This window comes from Zosterops lateralis (genome assembly GCF_965231275.1).
Source record: "Zosterops lateralis genome assembly, chromosome: 6".
Taxonomy (NCBI): Eukaryota; Metazoa; Chordata; class Aves; order Passeriformes; family Zosteropidae; genus Zosterops; species Zosterops lateralis.
The window spans coordinates 54,401,354-54,419,521 of record NC_139761.1 but is presented as its reverse complement, the minus strand read 5'-3'; the positions used below and the strand labels follow the sequence as shown (position 1 = coordinate 54,419,521).

At 43.8% G+C, this 18,168-nt stretch overlaps 1 protein-coding gene across 7 annotated transcripts in view; it reads left to right on the top strand.

The window, feature by feature from the left end:
- The first annotated feature begins 6,795 nt into the window (after positions 1-6,795).
- The window catches only part of BMAL1 (basic helix-loop-helix ARNT like 1), a 47,962-nt gene continuing 36,589 nt past the window's right edge, over positions 6,796-18,168 (top strand). For 4 of the 7 annotated variants that reach the window (XM_083864429.1, XM_083864428.1, XM_083864427.1 and 1 more), the window contains exon 1: positions 6,796-6,849. The gene's annotated coding sequence lies outside the window, so the exon portion shown is untranslated. The other 3 variants (XM_083864425.1, XM_083864424.1, XM_083864426.1) reach the window with 3 other exon arrangements.

Genomic DNA, 18,168 nt, shown 5'->3' with positions numbered 1-18,168 from the left:
ACTGGGATTTGAAAACCACAAAAATGGAAAAGACTTTTTCTTTTTGCATGAACAGAGAGATGAAGTACTAGGACTTTATGGTAAGAGGCAAACTACTTGGTAATTGTTGGATTTTGGAATTAGGTTGGAACTTGGCATCCACTTCATCCTTCCATGATGTAAATATTTCCAAGTGAATCCAAATCGTGCATGTAGCTCATCTTTGTATATAATTATTAACACATACCATCTTTTCTGTTATTTGTGCTAGTTGCTGCAATTTATCCGCAGCATATGTTACTATGGATTCCTTTTCATTGCCTTTTGCAGTCACAGAAATGGCACATCCATTTTATGACATATGCAGTATAGGTATTTTTTGATCACATTGCCACAAAACATCCCTTTAATGCTGTTGATACACTGACCATTTTTTAATATGAAATGGACAGAAAATGTCCATGGGGAAAGACAGGACACTAAGATGAAATATGAGTGACTGTGCACAAATATAAGAATAGGTTTTACAGGATTATGTTAAGTATCCTTTAGTCTGTAAAGATGTCAGCTAACGTAAAACTCTAATGTACCAGCTGCTGTCCAAATAGATCACAAAATGAAAGTCCTCATGCTGAGCAGGGCTTAAAATAGAGCAGCTGATGAGTAAGACACTCTCTCTTATATAAACTTCACATTTCATGCACTAAGACATTTCATTGTCAGATATTCGTGGGGTTGCTATTTTCCATGAAAAATCTGCAGCAGAACAAAAGCACCAAACTGTTTCACTTCTCAGGCTCCAAGATTGTTATTTTCATGCCACACAGAAACTCCCTTCTAGTCTGCTTTGTGATTCATGTTTTTGGCTGAATAACTTTCCTGGAACTCAGAACAAGAGGGAAACCTTCCCTAAGTACTTCCTGTCTTTCTACATGTACTAATAACAAGACGGAGTCCTCCCACCTTTCCCATTTACAACACTCCAGGCACACCTACTGGTTGATACACTCATAAGCCTCAGAATGAGTCTGCTTTTGCTCTGGTTTTTAAATAGCAGCTTTTTCTCTAGCAACAAAACTGGTTTTTGTCTAACATTAGTATGTGCCAAAGCAGTATTAATAGATTGCTTAATTAATAGACAACGGAGAAGTTGTAGTTTAGCACGAAACATGGAAGATTCATCAGCCTTTCCCCTTTTTCCTGTCTACAGCCACTCATGGCTTTAGACAGGAAAATTTTCAAACCCTGGACAGAAACATGTAATGCTGAGGGGAAGAACAACCTATGCCATGTGTTTAACCCTGAGAGCTTGCAGAGGCCTCACTGCAGAGGCCTGATGGAGCAGGCATGAAACCAATGCTGAATTTTGGCTGTGGAAGAATGAAGCAAAAACTCCAGAAGAAGGTTTAGTATGTTTACAAGATGAAACACCAAAAAAATAACGTCAATCTGGAAATCCATCCTCCCACCATGGACTGTTAAACTCCTATTATAGGAGTTTTCAGCACTAACTGAAAAGAGAATCAAGCCCCTAACTTCTATAGTTTGCAAAGCTTCTTTTTAAAATATGCCCTAAGCTTGATGATTTCCTTGTGAAAGTAAAATGTTTTGTGTAACTGATATGGAAAGCCAAGTGGAGGTGCTGAGTGACTCCCCAAACTCTTTAGAAGGCTGCCATGAGTTGCTCCAGTTCTAATTGTGGCTTAATATGTGGGTGTAATCCTGAACCGACTCATTAATCTCCAGGCCTGTTTTTCCAATCTGCAAAAGGGAGGATATTATACTTAATTAATACATTCTGTGACTGTTTAGTTAAAAAAAAAAACTAACTCTTTAAATGACATTTACAATCCCAGCTATACTTATCTGTTCAACTGTTTCTGCTCCTTATTTACCCTTTAGAACAAGCAAATTGAGCCTGGTTGAAGTCCATCCTCTGTTCATTTCAGTATGAAAAGCAAAAGTTTTGGTGTTTAATGGAACTTACAAAATTTTAAGACCCCTATGAAGAAAAGGCAGCAAAACTCTACCCTGAATCTTAGTGTCTTCAGTAAATCCTGAAGAAACACTGTCAGCAATTTTTAAGTGTGTTTTTGACCCAATTCTCTTCTAACAAAATGGCTTCTAGAATTCTTTATTATTTTTTGTGAAGGGACGGAAGAATATCACACCAGCTAACTCTAGGTTTGGATGTGATGCATTAAAAAAAAATGGAAGCAATAAATATGGTGCTGACTCAAAATTACTCTAAGAACGAATACTGATTTTCCAGCAAAAAAAAAAAAAGAGAAATAAAACTCTAGGAAACATTTTAATAAAATCCCAGGAAAATAAAAAAAAATAAATGCTGTTATTTGAAAAGGCTGTAGCCCTTTAGCATTTTCAATTTAAAATATTATAGTCACTAAAATTCTGTTAACATATTTACAGTTTACCACATCTTCTTCAAGTTCAGACTTCCAGACTCTGAAATACAAACTCAATATATATATATTATATATATAATATACTTCCATATATTTTCAATGAAGTAAAAACACTGAAGTTCTTTATTAAGGTCAAATCCAGATACAGACAGAAATTCTTTGTCCTGAAACTTCTGTAAAGACTGAAAATATATTGCAAAGAAGTACTTAGGATTTCTTAATTCCCTGGATTTAGCCTGATTTTCCTCATCAGATTCTTCTTCCTGTTCCTGCTATGCTGCCAGACAGAGGATTGCCAACTCCTGGGAGTTCCTATTGAGTCTCTGAATATTAATTGGTGTTCTCAGAGACCACAGGGCTGAAATCAATGGATTGTATAAGAATCTTCTCCTTTTGCCCAAAACAAGTTGTTAGCCCTTTAAATTATGATAAAGGCCAGGAGGAAGAAGAATGGGTTTTTAAAAGCTCAGAAAGAAGAAAGCACATGAAAAAGTCATCAGTTGTTGCTTTATATTTATGAAATCAGTGCTCAAATGTGGAAACATTGTGGTAGGAGGTGCACCATCTAAAGCAGCAAGTGTTTATACAAACAAAAGCAGAACAACCTAATTTTCCCCTGGCTTAGGTTTTGTAATAACTCAAGAATTTGATGAACAGGGAAAAGAATGATTCTGCAATAGCTTATTTTGATAAAACCTTTATTTTGAAGAGGTCTGAGCCAGCCACACAGGAGCTGGGACAGACCGCAGGTAACAGGTCACCACTGTGAGATTTTTTGCATCACTCTGCAAACAACCCAAGCCACAGTTTTCAGTTTCTTCTGCCCCCACAACTGGGTTGAAGCAAGGCTCCAGCTTTGTAACAGGGTCAGAAATAGGGCTCACTAATCTCTGGGGTTTCTAATGTACAGACAGAACAAGAAATCCAGATATTCAAATTCTTAAGTCTCGATAATTTTCTGTGAGATTTGACTTCTCCTGCTGTAGGTTAAGATCACAGCTCGTATGTCTAGAGACAAATGGAGGAAGATTTGGATAAAAGGGTAAGACAGGTTAATTAATATTGCATGGCTGAAAACCTATAAACAAACAGTAGCTGGTTAAAATGCTCTAAAGCAGTTGGATCCACAGCCAGGTGCTAAAATTGATATCCCATCTTGCACATATTTTGGAAGACATTAAAAAAATAAACACATATAATTCTATCTCCAAACCATTTCACAAAAATTCAAGATCTCCAAAAACTCCAAGATCTGTGTCCTCTGTCTCCAGCTGGGGTCATGAATCATGTTTGAGAGAATGAAACACAACTAAAATATCAAAGAACTAATTTGACTGGTTACTTCTGAATATCTCTGGGTGTTCCAGAGACATATCAAGATTGCTTGAAGGCAACCCCTGCCCAAAAAAAACCAAGAACCAACCCAAAAAAACCCCAACAAACAAACAAACAAACAAACAAACAAAAAAAAAAAACCCACAAACACAACAAACACCAAAAATACCTATCAGTTACCTATCAGCTAAGAAACCAGGTTCCTTTTTTCTGCAGAGAAATAGTTATCTAGATTTAAAAACTTGCAGATTCTAAAGTGAAACCACTGATATGGCCTTATCACACCTTAGGTAGGCTGCATTTAATGGAGATCATATCTGCCACTCTTCTTGACATAAAGCCAAAATCTTAAGACCTGGAAGGTTTTTATTGCAGCATTCAAATGTGAATACAATAAAGAAAATTGGCTGGAACATGAGCTACTTTTTGCAGTATTCTATTCATAAACCACAATTTTCAGTACAATTGCCACACAGCACACCCTCTTTCTTGCTTTTAAATTGACATTTCAAGCCAAAAATGAGTGTAAATTTTGGTGTTTAAACATAGTGTAACCATTAACATGCTAACACAGCTAAGGAGGCAGTCAGCATTCTGCCTAAGATCTAATTTATTACATTCTTAGAAAGAAAAAGCATAAAATCTGAAAATTAATCAGGTGAGAGCTGTCTGGATGAGGAAATGCTTTTGCTCTTGTATCAGACACACCAACGCTCAGTGGCCTGAGCTGAGCTCACAGCTGAGCTGCTCTGCCCAACAGCTCCCAGGTTTGTGGGGTGCTCTACTTCAAGTGCTCCCTCAAGCACCTTGCAAGGAGAAAATTGGTATCCCATCTTGCACATATTTTGGAAGATATTAAAAAAATCAAAACATATAGTTCTATCTTCAAACCATTTCACAAAAATTCACCCTCCATAAACTCCAAGATCTGTGCCCTCTGTGTCTCCAGCTGGGGTCATGAATCATGTTTGAGAGAACTAAACACAACTAAAATATCAAAGATTGCTCTACCTTTGGTCAAGCCTCACCTCTCCTGTTTGCCTTTTCGTCTCTTGAAACGTGTGGTAAAAAGGTGGTGCAAACTTTCTTGGCATCAGGAGCTGAACTCAGGTTCTTGTCAAATTTAAAATTGTCACTTCTTAGCTCCTCACCTCCAAAATTTCAAGGTATAGGATGCCCAATTCACCCACGGATAGAAATTCCCTGTCAATCTATTTCAAGGGAAATCACAGAACAGGACTGATATATATCATCATATGGTGAAATTTGGAGTTTGATTAACCAGCTGCTGTTATTTTCTTTAATATCTCATGAATAGAAACTCCGGTGTGAAAACAACTCAAAACAATTGCTCACTGGGAAATCTGACATATGGCCTGCTAAGCTGCTCTCCTACAGAAACAGCTAAAGATCATTACTCTTGGCACCATTCCCTACCACAGGCACCGGGCTCATTAAAACAGACACTGTGTGATTGAGTCCATAAGGAGGATTATTTCTACCGATGGGTAGAAACAATGAGCAAAACTACAAAGGCTGAGCTGAAAGAAGTAGTCAAGGAGACTTCTCCACCTCCATAACTTCTGTGCGCTGAAACAAATCAAACCAGCACCATTTTGGTGGAAATATAAGGCTGCATCTTCTCCCTTTTCTTCGGGGTACACATTTCCATCCCGCCAGTGTACGGTATCCCATTTAACTCGTCCTGCTGGAGGGTTTCTCCCGAGTAGGAGCATCCTGATGTGAACAGAGAGTTTCCATCCAGCAGGGGCCACTTGTTGCCCGTGTTTATTCCCCACTCCATGAGGTGGAAAGGAGCTGTTAATGCTGTCCGGGCTGAGCCCACGTCCTGCGATGGTGGATTGGGATCACCACAGGCAGGCCGTGACACAGCCCTGCTGCCATCCACACCTCCCCGGGGATGTTACCCTGGGAAACGTAAACCAAACCTCTGGGACGTGGCATGGCGGGACAGGAAATGTTAAGACAATTAGGATGTGGCAACGATAATCGGATGCAGCCATCGCGCAATCACGTTTAGCAAGTGTTTGCATTTGAAAGCGGCTAAACTGTGATTATGTTCTTGCAACACATCCCCTCCACGCTGCCGTGCGGGCTGTCTAAATTTAGACCGGATCACGGTGCGGTGGATGGCTTTACCACATTCCCACCGGTGCTGGCCTTTTCGCACACGCCGAGCAGAGCCGATGCCGTGAGCAGCCCCGGCGCTGTGTGAGGGCGCTGGGAGGCGATGGAGCACCAGGGACACGGTGCCGGCATCACACACGGCCCTCCCAGCCGCGCTGAGGGCTCAGAGGGCTCAGAGGTGCGGTGTGTGACACGCCGGGGACTCCCCGGCAGGGCCCCGCCTCCCCTGCAGGCACTGGTGGGGCTCCGCAGCACCGGGGCCCGGCGGCGGGCGAAAGGACACGGCGGTGCCCCCCGGGCAGGGCGGGTCAGGGCAAAGGGCCGGGGCTGACCCAAAGGCAGATGGGCGGTCACACCGCGGCACCGGTGTGACCCGAGGCACCAGGGCGGTGTCCAGGGCCCGGCCGCGGCCTCGCCGCCGCGGGAAGGAAGGAGACGAGGCCCGGGCAGGGCGGCGGCGCGGCCATGACTTTCACACCTCGGCGCGTGACGTCACGGCCGCGGCTGACGTCACGCGGCGATGACGCGACGGTGACGCAGAGGTTCGGGCGAGCCCCAGCGGCGGGGCGGGGAGCGGGCGGGACCGCGGGCGGCGCCGCCGGGGCAAGAAGCGCGGGTGAGGCCGCGCCCTCCCCGCCGCCCCGGGCACACCCACCCCGAGCCCTCCCGACCCCGCCGCCGCCGCCGCCGCCGCCGCCACCGCCGCCACCGCCACATCCGGGTCCCGACGGCGCCCCCCTCGGCCCCGCCCTCCGCGGGGGGGCGGGACCAGGACCCGCAGCTGCGCTCCCGATTGGCCGGCGCCGCGGGGCCGCCCGGGGATTTGCCGGCGCTCGTGGGGGCGGGCGTTGCCCGCTCGGCGGCCGCCCATTGGGCGAGGCGGGTTGGGAGCCGCTCTCCCGTTGGCGGGCGGGCGCGTCCGGTGCGGGGCCGGGGGAGGGTGCCATTGGCTGGAAAGTAGGTTAGTGGTGCGCCGTCGGGTGGCAAGCCAGGCGGAAAGTAGGTCAGGGACGGGGGCTGCCTGCGCCGGGCGTGCGGCGCTGCCGGGGGGCCGCGACCCCCGCCCGCCCTCCCTCCCTTCGGCCGGGCGCGGCGCGGCGAGGGGCGCGCGGAGCGGCGGTGAGCGCCAGGGCCGGCGGGCGGGGGGCGCCGAGGGGCGGGGGGGGCCGGGGGGGAGCGCGGCCCCTCTGGAGCCGCCGCCCCCGGGAGCCGCGGGAGCCCCGGGAGGGGCCGGGGGGCGGCGGGGGGGGGGCCGGACGGGGAGATGGCGGCCGCGGGACCCCCCGGCGGCGGTGCTGGGCTGTGTCTCCGGGAGCCGGGACCGCGGCGGGGGCCCCGTTACGGAGCGGCCCCGGGGCGGGCTGGCCCGGCGGTGTGGCAGCGCCGGGGGAACGGGGCTGGCGGGCGGGCCCGGAGCCGCGGGCAGAGCCGGGCCGGGGTCCCGGGGAGGGCAGGGGCGGTGGCGGGGCTCGGGGTGGGGGGGGCGTGGCGGGCTGTGCCCCCTCCCCGGGGCCGGGGCGGCTCCAGAGGGGCCGGTGCCCCTTCCCCGGCCCGGCCCGAGCAGGGGGGGCCCGGGGTCTCCGGCGGGCACTCCGGGATCGGGAAGGCCCCGTGAGAAAGCCCAGCAGGATGGCGGTGCTCGGGAATTCCCGGGCTGTGCGGCGCGGGGCCGGTCCCACCCCCGGCAGGTGCCAGCCCCGTGTCCGGGGCTCCTGGCACGGAACATCCCGGCACCTGCCCGGAGTGATTCCCTGGGGATCCCCCCGGTCCCTGCCGGACACCTGTGTGCGCCTCGCCTGTCGCCAGGGGAAGGGAGGTGTTCCCCCGGCAGGGAACGGAACACACCGGGAACACCAAGGTGGCTCCTCGGGATCGGGATTTTGCGCTTGGGGAGGCAAGGGAATCGCTTGGCGTTTGGAGTCGCCGAGGTTTCTGTTACTCCCGTGCCTCGGTTATAACAGTTTGGGGAAGATTTTCCGACTTGAAAAACAACGGTGAAGGAACAAGTGGGTGTGTTTTCTTGCCTTGGAAGCAAATATGCCTGCTGGAATTTTAAAGTATTTCCTTAGTGTGTGAGGTAGGAAAGGTCAGCTGCAGAGCGTGATCTAATCTCTTTTCAAAATTCGGTCTTTAAACAGATTTTTTTTTTTTTTTTTAATTCGGAACCTCAATATTCAAAATACTGCTTTTTTTTAATTCATTTTTTTAAACATGCTCGTATTAAAAGTATCTGTCCTGCCTATTTATCTTTTCTTTTATCAGAAGGGCTTTTTAAATGTGAGTGACTGATAATGCACAGGCTGCAGCTAAGTCTGTAAGGGAGAGAAGAAGGAGTGTTTGCTCCAATTAAGTATTAATTCTGTCTAACTGTCTCTGTAAAAGGTCTTGCAGAAGGCTGAGGTTAAACGCTGCCCTCTTCAGAATGTATGTTTTGTATCCTCCAGGAATATGCAAATGTAAATAGCTCTTTGAAGCATCAGGAACTACAGACCTCTCTCTGGTTACACTAAACCACAGCTGCTTATTAAGGAGAAAGGCTTTGCTCCTCCTGACTTCTGTGGGTTTGTGCTTCTCATGACCATTCGTGGGGTTTTATCCCTGCTTGTAGAAGTTGAGTGTGTAAAATAATCTACAGCCACAGCATTTCAATGGGGTTTTGTGCTGTTTTATCCCATATTCTCTTCCACACTGTGCATTTCCATTGTCACTTTGGGCGGCACCTGTGGTGAGTTGGGCTGTGAAGGATCCAGCTCTGCAAAAGAAGCTTCTTGGGAGAGTAGACAAGAGACAAGCACCACAGAGAGTGTGAAGGAAGCTGCTTGGTTTGGGTGGCTGGAGCTGAGATTCCACAAAGGCAGAGCTGGAATTAGGGCCTGCTGCCACATCCCTGTCACCACCTGCTCCCGAGAGACCTGCTGTGTTTGGGGACCCTTGGCTGGGGATGTGTTAGGGGGACTTTAAAGGAGATTTGTTTCTCTCTTCAAATACCTGCTTTCAAGGATTCTTTTGGGCCGCCAGGAGTAAGGAGAGAGAGAATTCTTTGGATTTGTTTGGTGGAGCTTAGAGTTGCCCACAGTTCTTTGATGCTGTGCAGGACTGATGGCAAAGCTGAGACCTGTGAGAGCTGCAGGTGAGGAAGGCAGGTTTTCCACGGTTTTCCACGTTTCCTTGATATCAAGGATATTGGAAATATAGGAGACATGCAGCTCATTTGTTTATATGAGTACAAAAGTGCTGTTTTCGTGCTCAAATATAATATTTTTAAGCTGTTTTCAGCATGGGCCCCATTGCCTGTGTTGTTATACTTTGACAGGAGCTATGGGAAAACCTGAAGGAATACATTATTGTAAAGTGAAACAAAGTAAATTTGGTGCATCCTGTAGTGACTTTTTGTTTCCGTTCTGTAACCTGCATGCTTTTCATTCTTACCTTCAAAACCATCAGTTTTGTCCATAGTTCTGTTTCTTAAAAAGAACAGAAAAGTAGTAAAAGTCAGCTGCCTGTGTCCCCAAGTGTTAGGAACACTTCTCTGTAACTTCTCTGAAGTTAGTTGTCTTCAATAAAAGCTATATAAAGGCATTTCATATGCAAGTGACTGTAAAGAGAAGCCCAAAATAAATACATATTTTTAATCTTGTGTAGCTTTTTGGTTCTCACCAAGTTTACAGAATGCAATATTTAAGCTTTCTCTATTTACTTTGATACATTAAACATGTTTTGAAACTTTAATTTTTGGCTGTCATCATATTTTGAGAGCTTCAGCCTGAAATAATTGGTTTTGATAAATGCTGTAGCTGCCTGGATGATGCTGACTGGAACTTAGTTACCAACTTTTGAAATGTGGTTATTAGAAGTTCTGCTTGATCAACCCACAGAAATTATGGTCTGTGTTTTGGGAGTGCTCGAAGATGCAAATGTAGTGGTTGATGGCATTTTCAAACCTGGTGAAAGAGCTTTCATTGTGGGTCTTCCAGTGTCTCTAAGAACTGCTGTAGATAGATTTTGGGCAGTAGATTGATGATGGATGAAGCAAAGCAAAGGAGTGCTCTGTCTGTGGGGTGTGTGTATATATCTATATGGATGTGGTGGTCTTGCACTGCAATAGGAAATACATTCCAGCTTTAGTCAGATCAAATCCAGACTAATTCTCAGGTGTTACACAGTTGAAACTCAAGACACTGAAGCAGAAAAATGATGCACTTAAAAAAAATCAGAAGCTTCTCTCCCTAAAAGTTGGTGTATTGAGTTATTTAGAAAGCCTATTTAAGTTTTGACCAATTTTTTGTGTGTGAGTGAGGAAGAAATCTCAGCTATGATTATCCAATTGGTTTTATTTGTATTTAAGGACTCTGAACTTTGTCGCTTAACCTGTGATGTCTGATTGATTGAGCTGCACATTGAATGGAGTGGATATCGTGGCATTAACTGCATATTGCACCTGCCTTTTTACCTCAATTTGTTGGAAAAATGCAGTAAGGCTACTTATCTAAGGCCCAGACTTCATCTCCTTGGAAACCTGATCTTTCACCAGATGTTGAGAAATGTAATTTCTTTTTTAATCCGTTCTGCAGAAGAACGCAGATCAAAACAGCATCTTCAGGCTTTGTTAGTCTGGAATATTCATTACCTAAAAAAAATAGTGTGACATTTCAGTCTTTGCCCCAAAGAAGATTGATAGTTTCTGTTGTGTTTGGTATTATTTCAAATTTATTTTAGCTGATGCTCAAGTTCCTGGTTTGTAGTTTAATTTGATTCAAGAACTGGCTGATAATGGGTTCTTCATGTGTAAAGTACAGGATTGTTTGAGGACCCACGCCTGCAAAGATTCATCTTTCTTCTCTCTCTGTTCAGGTCACACTTTCTCCTTTGCAGCTGCAAAAAGGTATTTCTTAGGCAGCACATTGAGAATTTGTAACCTTTTCAGTCTGCTGCCATTTGAGAAGCTGTTATTCAATGTCTGCTGTGTCAGATGCACTTCTGGGTCAGCTGCTGATGTCAGAGCAGCTTGTGGCCCTGTGCTGGAGCTGTGCTGGAGTTTACTAGGTTGGCCTTGTGCAGGAATGGTGCCAGTAGGCTGCTCAGAGAGCAGGAGATCTCCCTGGCAGCACTTTGGAGAGGAGAACTAACAAGCCACGTTTCCTGGGGCCCGAGGTGTTGACGTTCTCTGCTGATTTAAAGGGGCCCATTCATGAGTCCAAACAGCTGAGGCAGGTGGCTGTAGTTTCTGGGGTGGTTTTGGCTGGGCTTTCCATGCAGGTGTTGGTGCAGGTACAGAACAGTTTAGTGGCACCTGGGAAGGGCAGCAGATACATTGCTAAATCCTTAGCACTTGTTCCCTGTATGGCTGGGATGGAAATCCATCTTCCCATGGGCAGTTGCTGTAGCACTGGGAAGGGTGTGTGGTGATTCCTAGGCAGCATCTTTTGGCACCATGTCTCTGAAATCACTTTCCTAGGAAGGCACTTTGTGGTAATTCTTAGGTCCTCATTCAGTTGCAGGCTTTTGCCTTAATTCCTTTCTGTGTCAGCTAAAAAATAAGTGGATGGAATCAATGTGTTTTAAAGATTGGATGTATTCTTGATACAGGACTACTCAGAAAACGAAAGCTTTTATTATCCACTTGGGGTTGATGTAGGTTTTGAAGGGTGAATGAAGTAAGACTACCAGAGAACTCAGAAATTATTATTATTATTCTTAATTTTGATCTCAAGTTCTTTTTGTCATGGAAACTTCCTTGAAGTGTCTTTGCCCTTTATAATTTGCCTGACCAAAATGGACAAAATCAAAAGGACTGGTAGAAATTGCTATATAGTGCTGTACTGCAGAATATTTATCTGGTGAAGTGAGAAGGAAAAATTGCTTCCTAGAAAAAACACGAGAAAATAAAGCTATTAAGTTCTCTCTCTCTCTTTCTTCTCTTTCTTCTTCTTCTTTTTTTTTTTTTTTTTTTTTTTTTTTTTTTTTTTTTTTTGTGAGAACGTTTTTTCCACCTTTAAAGCTGTTATAGTTTCCTTGGACTGGTTTGGTTGGGTTTTCTTTTCCTTAACTTGTTATGAATGGATTTCTTTGTTGTCTTTGGATTTTTCTTGGAGTGTTACAAAATTTAGGACTTCTGTTCCATTTTGAAGCAAAATGATCTATTAAAATATCAAACCTTTCATCCTTTATGTTGTGTATATGCTTTGTAGTCGTTGAAAGTGGCAGCAAGTTGGCTTTGGTTTGAGTTCTACTGATATTTTTATCTTTCACTCAAGGACCTCTGATAATTTTATTTTAAATGTCCTTGAGTTTTGGGCTTTCTGCTGCACTTTGGCTACTGGCTTGTTAGTTTTCACATAACCTTGGAAAATAATATTTATTTTGCCCATAGACTTGAATGCCTGGTCATTTTTCAGGGATAAAATCTGTGGTCTAGAATAGATTGCAAAAAAAAAAAAAAAAATCAGATGTTTGTTTTGGAGGTTTATGTTTTTTTAACCTTGTCTTGACCACGTTGGAGTTTCCAGGTTAAAGATCTAGAATTGCTGACTAAGAAACAGGAGGCCCATTTATTCCTCTGTTCCCATTCCCAATATGCTTTGTTGCCAAGGCATTTCATGTAATCTTGGCATTTGCTTTTGCAAATTGGTTTGTTATTGATGAAGTTAATTCATAATGAGTTAATGGAAAAAAGTCAGTATCAACACTGTGCCCTCAACATACTTCAGAATATTTTTGTGTTATCGTCAGGATATGGCCTAAATTCAGAAATCTACATATATTTGTGATCTTAGAAGGCTCTGATACCTGGAATTGCTTTTTTTTCCTTATCAATCCAATAATGCCCCAGGATATCAGGCAACTTTGCTGCCCTAGAGTAACATTTTATTGTGGTATTAATCTATACCCAATTTACTATGGCTTGGAAGTTTCTATTACAAATAGTGTTGTTTTCTTCTTATTTTGATAATTTCTTCTTTAGTTTCTTATTTTAAAATACGTTTTCACTACAATGACCAAACCAATCTCTGAATATTGTAGTTTATTTTAGAAACTTGTCAAGTCAGGTTCAGTGACTTCTTAGAGGAACTTGTAACATAAAACAGAGTTGCTTGAAGTGTGGTGTAATTAAAGAACAATCTGTTCAAAATGTTGTTAAATGCTTTCTATGTAGTTTGGGTCCAAATTCTAGACGTGCTAGAAGTTATTTGTATTTTAGAAATACAAGGCCAGCAATTGGATATTCCTGTTTTAAATAGACAGATACAGGAGTTTATGCTAGTTTGGGTTTGTACTGGGATTTTCTGTTTCACTTCTGCTAGAAATTTTAGGACGTTTATGTAAATACATTTTTCTCCATCTGAGACATGTGCAACTTGGTCAGCTTGTCTGGCCAGGAGACAGTCTGGAGAAAGATGAGTATTTCCCTATTACAGCATTTTAGAATCTAGTTCACTCTGTTTAAGGTATCCCAGCTGGCAATAATGAGATCTCAATTACTGTACTTGGCATTATTTGTTGAATGAGGTAATTCCTCATTTACCTGACTTGACCATGACACTCTTCCATAGCAAATGCCTGCTTTATTTTCTTAGCTGGAGTGGCTCTTTGTTTGTCTTACTCCAATGCTTTTGTCATTATCAAGAATAAGATGATGAGGGGAAAAAAGCCCAACAGAGGAGATTACTGCAGTCAGCTATTGTGAAAACTGTTTCCACATTCCCATTCCTAGTGGAGATTATCAGCTCACCATTTTTGAGCAAATTTTAACAATGGGATACAGCTGATGCCATTGTCCAACTTTTCTGACTGTCCTTTCTCTCTGTGTTCCTCCCAAGAATTCTGGTCTGACTGATGGATTTTTGTAGATTTTCGAGGAATATGTGGGAAACTTGCCACTGTTCAGAGCAGGGTCATCAGGGCTCTGCTCTGGTACCTTGACAGGACAAAATCCTGGTTTTGGTGCCCAGCAGTTCAGCTTATAATGACACATGAGTTCTTTGCATCATTTGTGGGCAGCTGGATGGGTTTGGACAGCAGTTTTGATGATCATTGAACTGGGTTGCCATGGACAGTGTAGCCTCCATCAGTGCTCCAATCTTTTCCTGGCTGAGAATTTCCCATGTATCCCGTCTCTCTGTTCTTTGGAGACATTTGTGTTTGGGCAAAGATCCAGGCCTGGAAAGTCTGCTGGGTCTCAAGGCTGAGTGTTTGCCCCAGAAGAGGGATTTGAGATTGCTGATGCCATACAACTTGTGGCTTCATAAACACTTCTGCTTTTGTGGGTTAGGAAGCAGCTCACAAAGAGAGTATTCCTGAAAGAGAGGTGGGAGAAGGCAGGAAGTGTGAAGAGTGCTGTTTTAAATGTGTTACACTGCAACCTTCGTGTGGAAGAAGAGGCTTTGTGACAAAGTATTTTTGGATTAAGCTGTGTTGGGTCATTTCTTTCTTAAATCTACATAAAAATTTGATTAAAAAATCTGGCTTTGGCACTGAAACCTAGAAAAACAGGCAACTTTTTACTTTCATCTCTGGAGCTATACAGTGGAGCTTTTCAGTATTTATTGTGCCATTTAAAAAAAATATCTCTTTTATAATGGGGAAGAGTAATTCGGGCAGACCGCTGACTCTTTTTCCTTTCCCCTCACTGGGCCATGTGCCCCTGGGTTTCCAGATGAACAAATATAGAAGTGTTTTGGATACAAATCTCTCAGGAGCTCATTCACCACCGTCACCTGACTTTGCCAGAGCTGAACACTTACATGTCCAAGTTGTTGTCAAACTGATAATTTATGTAAAACTGGCAGAGCCCCAGCAATGCCTCCAGTTAAACTTGCCAGGAAGTCTGGAGGAAATGGAATATAGGAAAGAGACTGAGGGGAAGAAGCCTTTTTTTCCAAGACAGTACATGGTTTGAACTCCATTAATTGTGCACACCTCTGCTGCCTTTGAGGAGGGGACCTGTCTATTAAAAAAAAAAATAAAAACCATACTGAATTGCTGTTTAAGAATGATTCTCAAACTTGGCATAGATCTCATCTTGCTGCCAGTTGGTTTCAATATTCTGTTTTCAAGACGCAAAGCTTTCTAAAACCTACCCAGGCTTCCATTTAGAGAAATATTGGCACCATAGTTTGTTCTTGATGTTCTTATCAAATAGCTGTTCAGGAGAAGTGTTCTAGTGTTCAGTGGCATGAAAAACTTTTTAAGACTGCAATGTGTCCTTATTAAAGAGATTTGCTAAAATTTTTGAACTTTATTTGGAATATAAATGGAACGTAAGAGAAAGTTTAACCCAGCAGATAACAGGAGAATCCATGCCTTCTACTTGAAGTGAATTGACTTTTTTTTTTTCCCTAGAGCATATGAACACTAATAACTGCCAAATAGTTGCACACCTTTGAAAAAAGCAGAACTAAAAAAAAAAAATCTTCCATGTAACAAAAAAGTAAGCAAAAAGTCCCCTATTGGTATCTCATTAGAGACCCAGGTAGTGTTGTAGCATATTGATGATCATTATTCAACATTTTAAGATTTTTAAAGTTCCTTTAAGTGCATAAATTAGTGTTGCAGAGTTCTTGCTGCATTTTGGACAAAATGAATGTGCCTTTTAGAGCAGGATTTACTCAGGCAAGTGCTTAAACCTCCATGGATTCATTCATGGTGTGCTGTAACACTTGTGTAATCTACTTTCTTTGGCACACATTTCAGGTGCATACTTCTTATTTTTTAAAACAAATATTTGGTCGCTCGTCCGACTCGTCCTCTCGTTTTAGGATATTTCTGTGGTTTGCCTGTTTCCTGTAGCCCCAAACACACTGGAATGATGGTGCCCCTTGACAAACCTGGAAAAGTACTGGTTTCTGTTACTTGTCAATGAAACCTATTTTTCCATTTTTCTGTTGAATTTTGTTTGGTGACTTGGGAAAACCTGGTAACTGGTGGCTTTGCTGGTCTCTGACTTTATTTACAGACACAGCCACTCAAGAATTCACCCTTAGAACTGCCTGTGTGTGGCTTTCTGTCCCTTTGTCTCAGTGGTGTGAGCACTTTGTTTGCTCTTCCGTGTGTGTTTGGTGGTGGTGACGATGTTTTGTAGCAATGCTGTGTTGGCAACCAGGTCACAGAATAATATTGGTGCAGGTTCTCAGGTTTGCCTGGAGGAGTGGCTGGCGAGTGCATTTCAAAGGCTTTCAGGAAGCAGAAAAAGAAACTTCCCTGCCCTTCCAACACCTGGACGAATCTTGAGGTACTAGCTTAAAGGAGACACATTGGGGATAAGTACAGCTAACTTTGATTGCCCTTTCTAGCAATGTTGCAGTGAAGAGTCAGTTTTTCACCTCCAAATACAGCCCAGCATATCCCCTTTAACTCCTCCCTATGACGGAATTTGGCCGAGTCTTTGTTTGGCAGCAGCGGGTGAGTTTCTCTTCAATCATTCCTCACGGTGTAGTTCTGTATTTTCCACACATCCTTCCAGGAGTGTCCTCATCCCAATCATTTCCACATGCAAGCTTTTCCTTGTTTTCCACCCTTCAAAGGGCTGGTCACTTAGTTCCTGGTGGCTCCTTGTGTTGCTGGGCTCTGCTTTTATCTTCATAGTTTGCACATTCCCACTGCTCAGGCTGTAGGCATCGGTCATCTCAGTGCAGTTAGATGTGATGGATCCATGTGCCGTCCCAACACTGAGCAATGTTTCTCATACCTGACCTGAGTAACATTCATCCAGGTTCTTTCTTGACTGTGCTGCTGTGGATGGGAGATGGATTTCACTTGGGTGTTGATAAAACAGCCTTCTAGAAAAGGAGCAAAGTTATCCAAAGTAGCAGCTCACAAACAAAATAAATAATATTTCAGAGTGTTTCTTATCAGGGCTTCTGTTGCCCTGGAGGCTTTGTAGGGTTACTTGTGCTGTAATCTCCCTTTGAGAGCTGACCTATGTGCTCCCACGTTCAGGTGTGTGTTTGCAAGGGAAGTTCACTGGTGAGCTCATAGTCTCTCACCTCCATTGTACAGTGTTGGTATCTATTTGACTTCTGAATCACCTTACTGTCATCTACTCAGACTTGTAGCTTTTTTAAAAGTTACTTCTTTACAGGATTAGGTTTAATCTATTTTGGATCTCTGAACAGTTCACTGTGGCGTTAGGTAAGCACCAGTGCTGTATGAGAGTACCCAGATGAATGCTGGAGTCAGGAGGTTAAAACCTCTTGCAGTTACAAAGGGTTAAAAGGTTACATTTTCGACTTCTCAACTAATGAAATGGTGTGAATTCTGTCACCTGACTCTCCCAAAGAGGAGCTTGTGCTGCACTGTAAAAATCCACCTAGCCCTGTATTAAATAAACTATCGAACTGATTCATAGTTACTGTGTGTGTGAGCTGAGCAAGGATTAGTCAGTGGCATTGATTCTGGCAATTTCCACTTGGCTTGCTTGAGAAATACATTGCCCTTTCTAACTAGCAGCCAGTCCTGTTTCTGTAGGTCACACTTCCAAGAGGAAGTGACTGAGGGTGGAAGGACTGTATTGACTGGCAGTCCCCAGGGCAGCATTAGAGAGGTGCACAAAAGAATCTGTGCCTTGGTAAACAAGGATATCAAGCTGGACTCAAACGTAGGCTGATCTAGGTAGGATGTTAATTATGTCATAACTTTAATACTTTCCCGGGCTTGATAAAGTGTGAATAGAAAACTGAAAGGAGTTCAAGGAAGGAACTGTTTTGCAAACATAAATTTAGAGTGTCAGATGAAAGGAACACAACTAAACTTACTTAAAGGAGGAAAAAGCAATTCACTGGATTAATCCTTCAGTCAATGAGCTGATAATGTTATCTGGTAGGACAAAATGAAATGAGGTTTAAAATAGCAGATAGGTGCCTTAGTGAAATTCAGGCTAGAAAAGTTGGAAGTTAGGAACAAGAGGAACTAAGCTTCAGAACAGAAAAGGTGGGAGGCGGGTAAGGGATTCTTACAACACATCAATTCTTCCAGGATATCTTTGTCAAGTAAACTTTGACCTGAATTACAGCATATCACTGTGTCCTATAAAATAGTAGATGAGGTTGCCTCCTGTTGCAGCAGAGGAGAGCAGAACGCATGATTGTACAAGGGAAGAGATATGAATGAATCTGGTATCGGTGTTGAGATAAAACTTGCCTGCTTATCTGTACTCTGTGTTTGAGTAGAAGGAAGTGCAAGGACATACAGCTTTTACCAGGCTGAGGAGGACAGGGAGGGCCAGAGAGACTTGGAGCAGAGAGAAGGGGACTACAGAGACTCTTGCAGCAAAACAAGTGAAAAG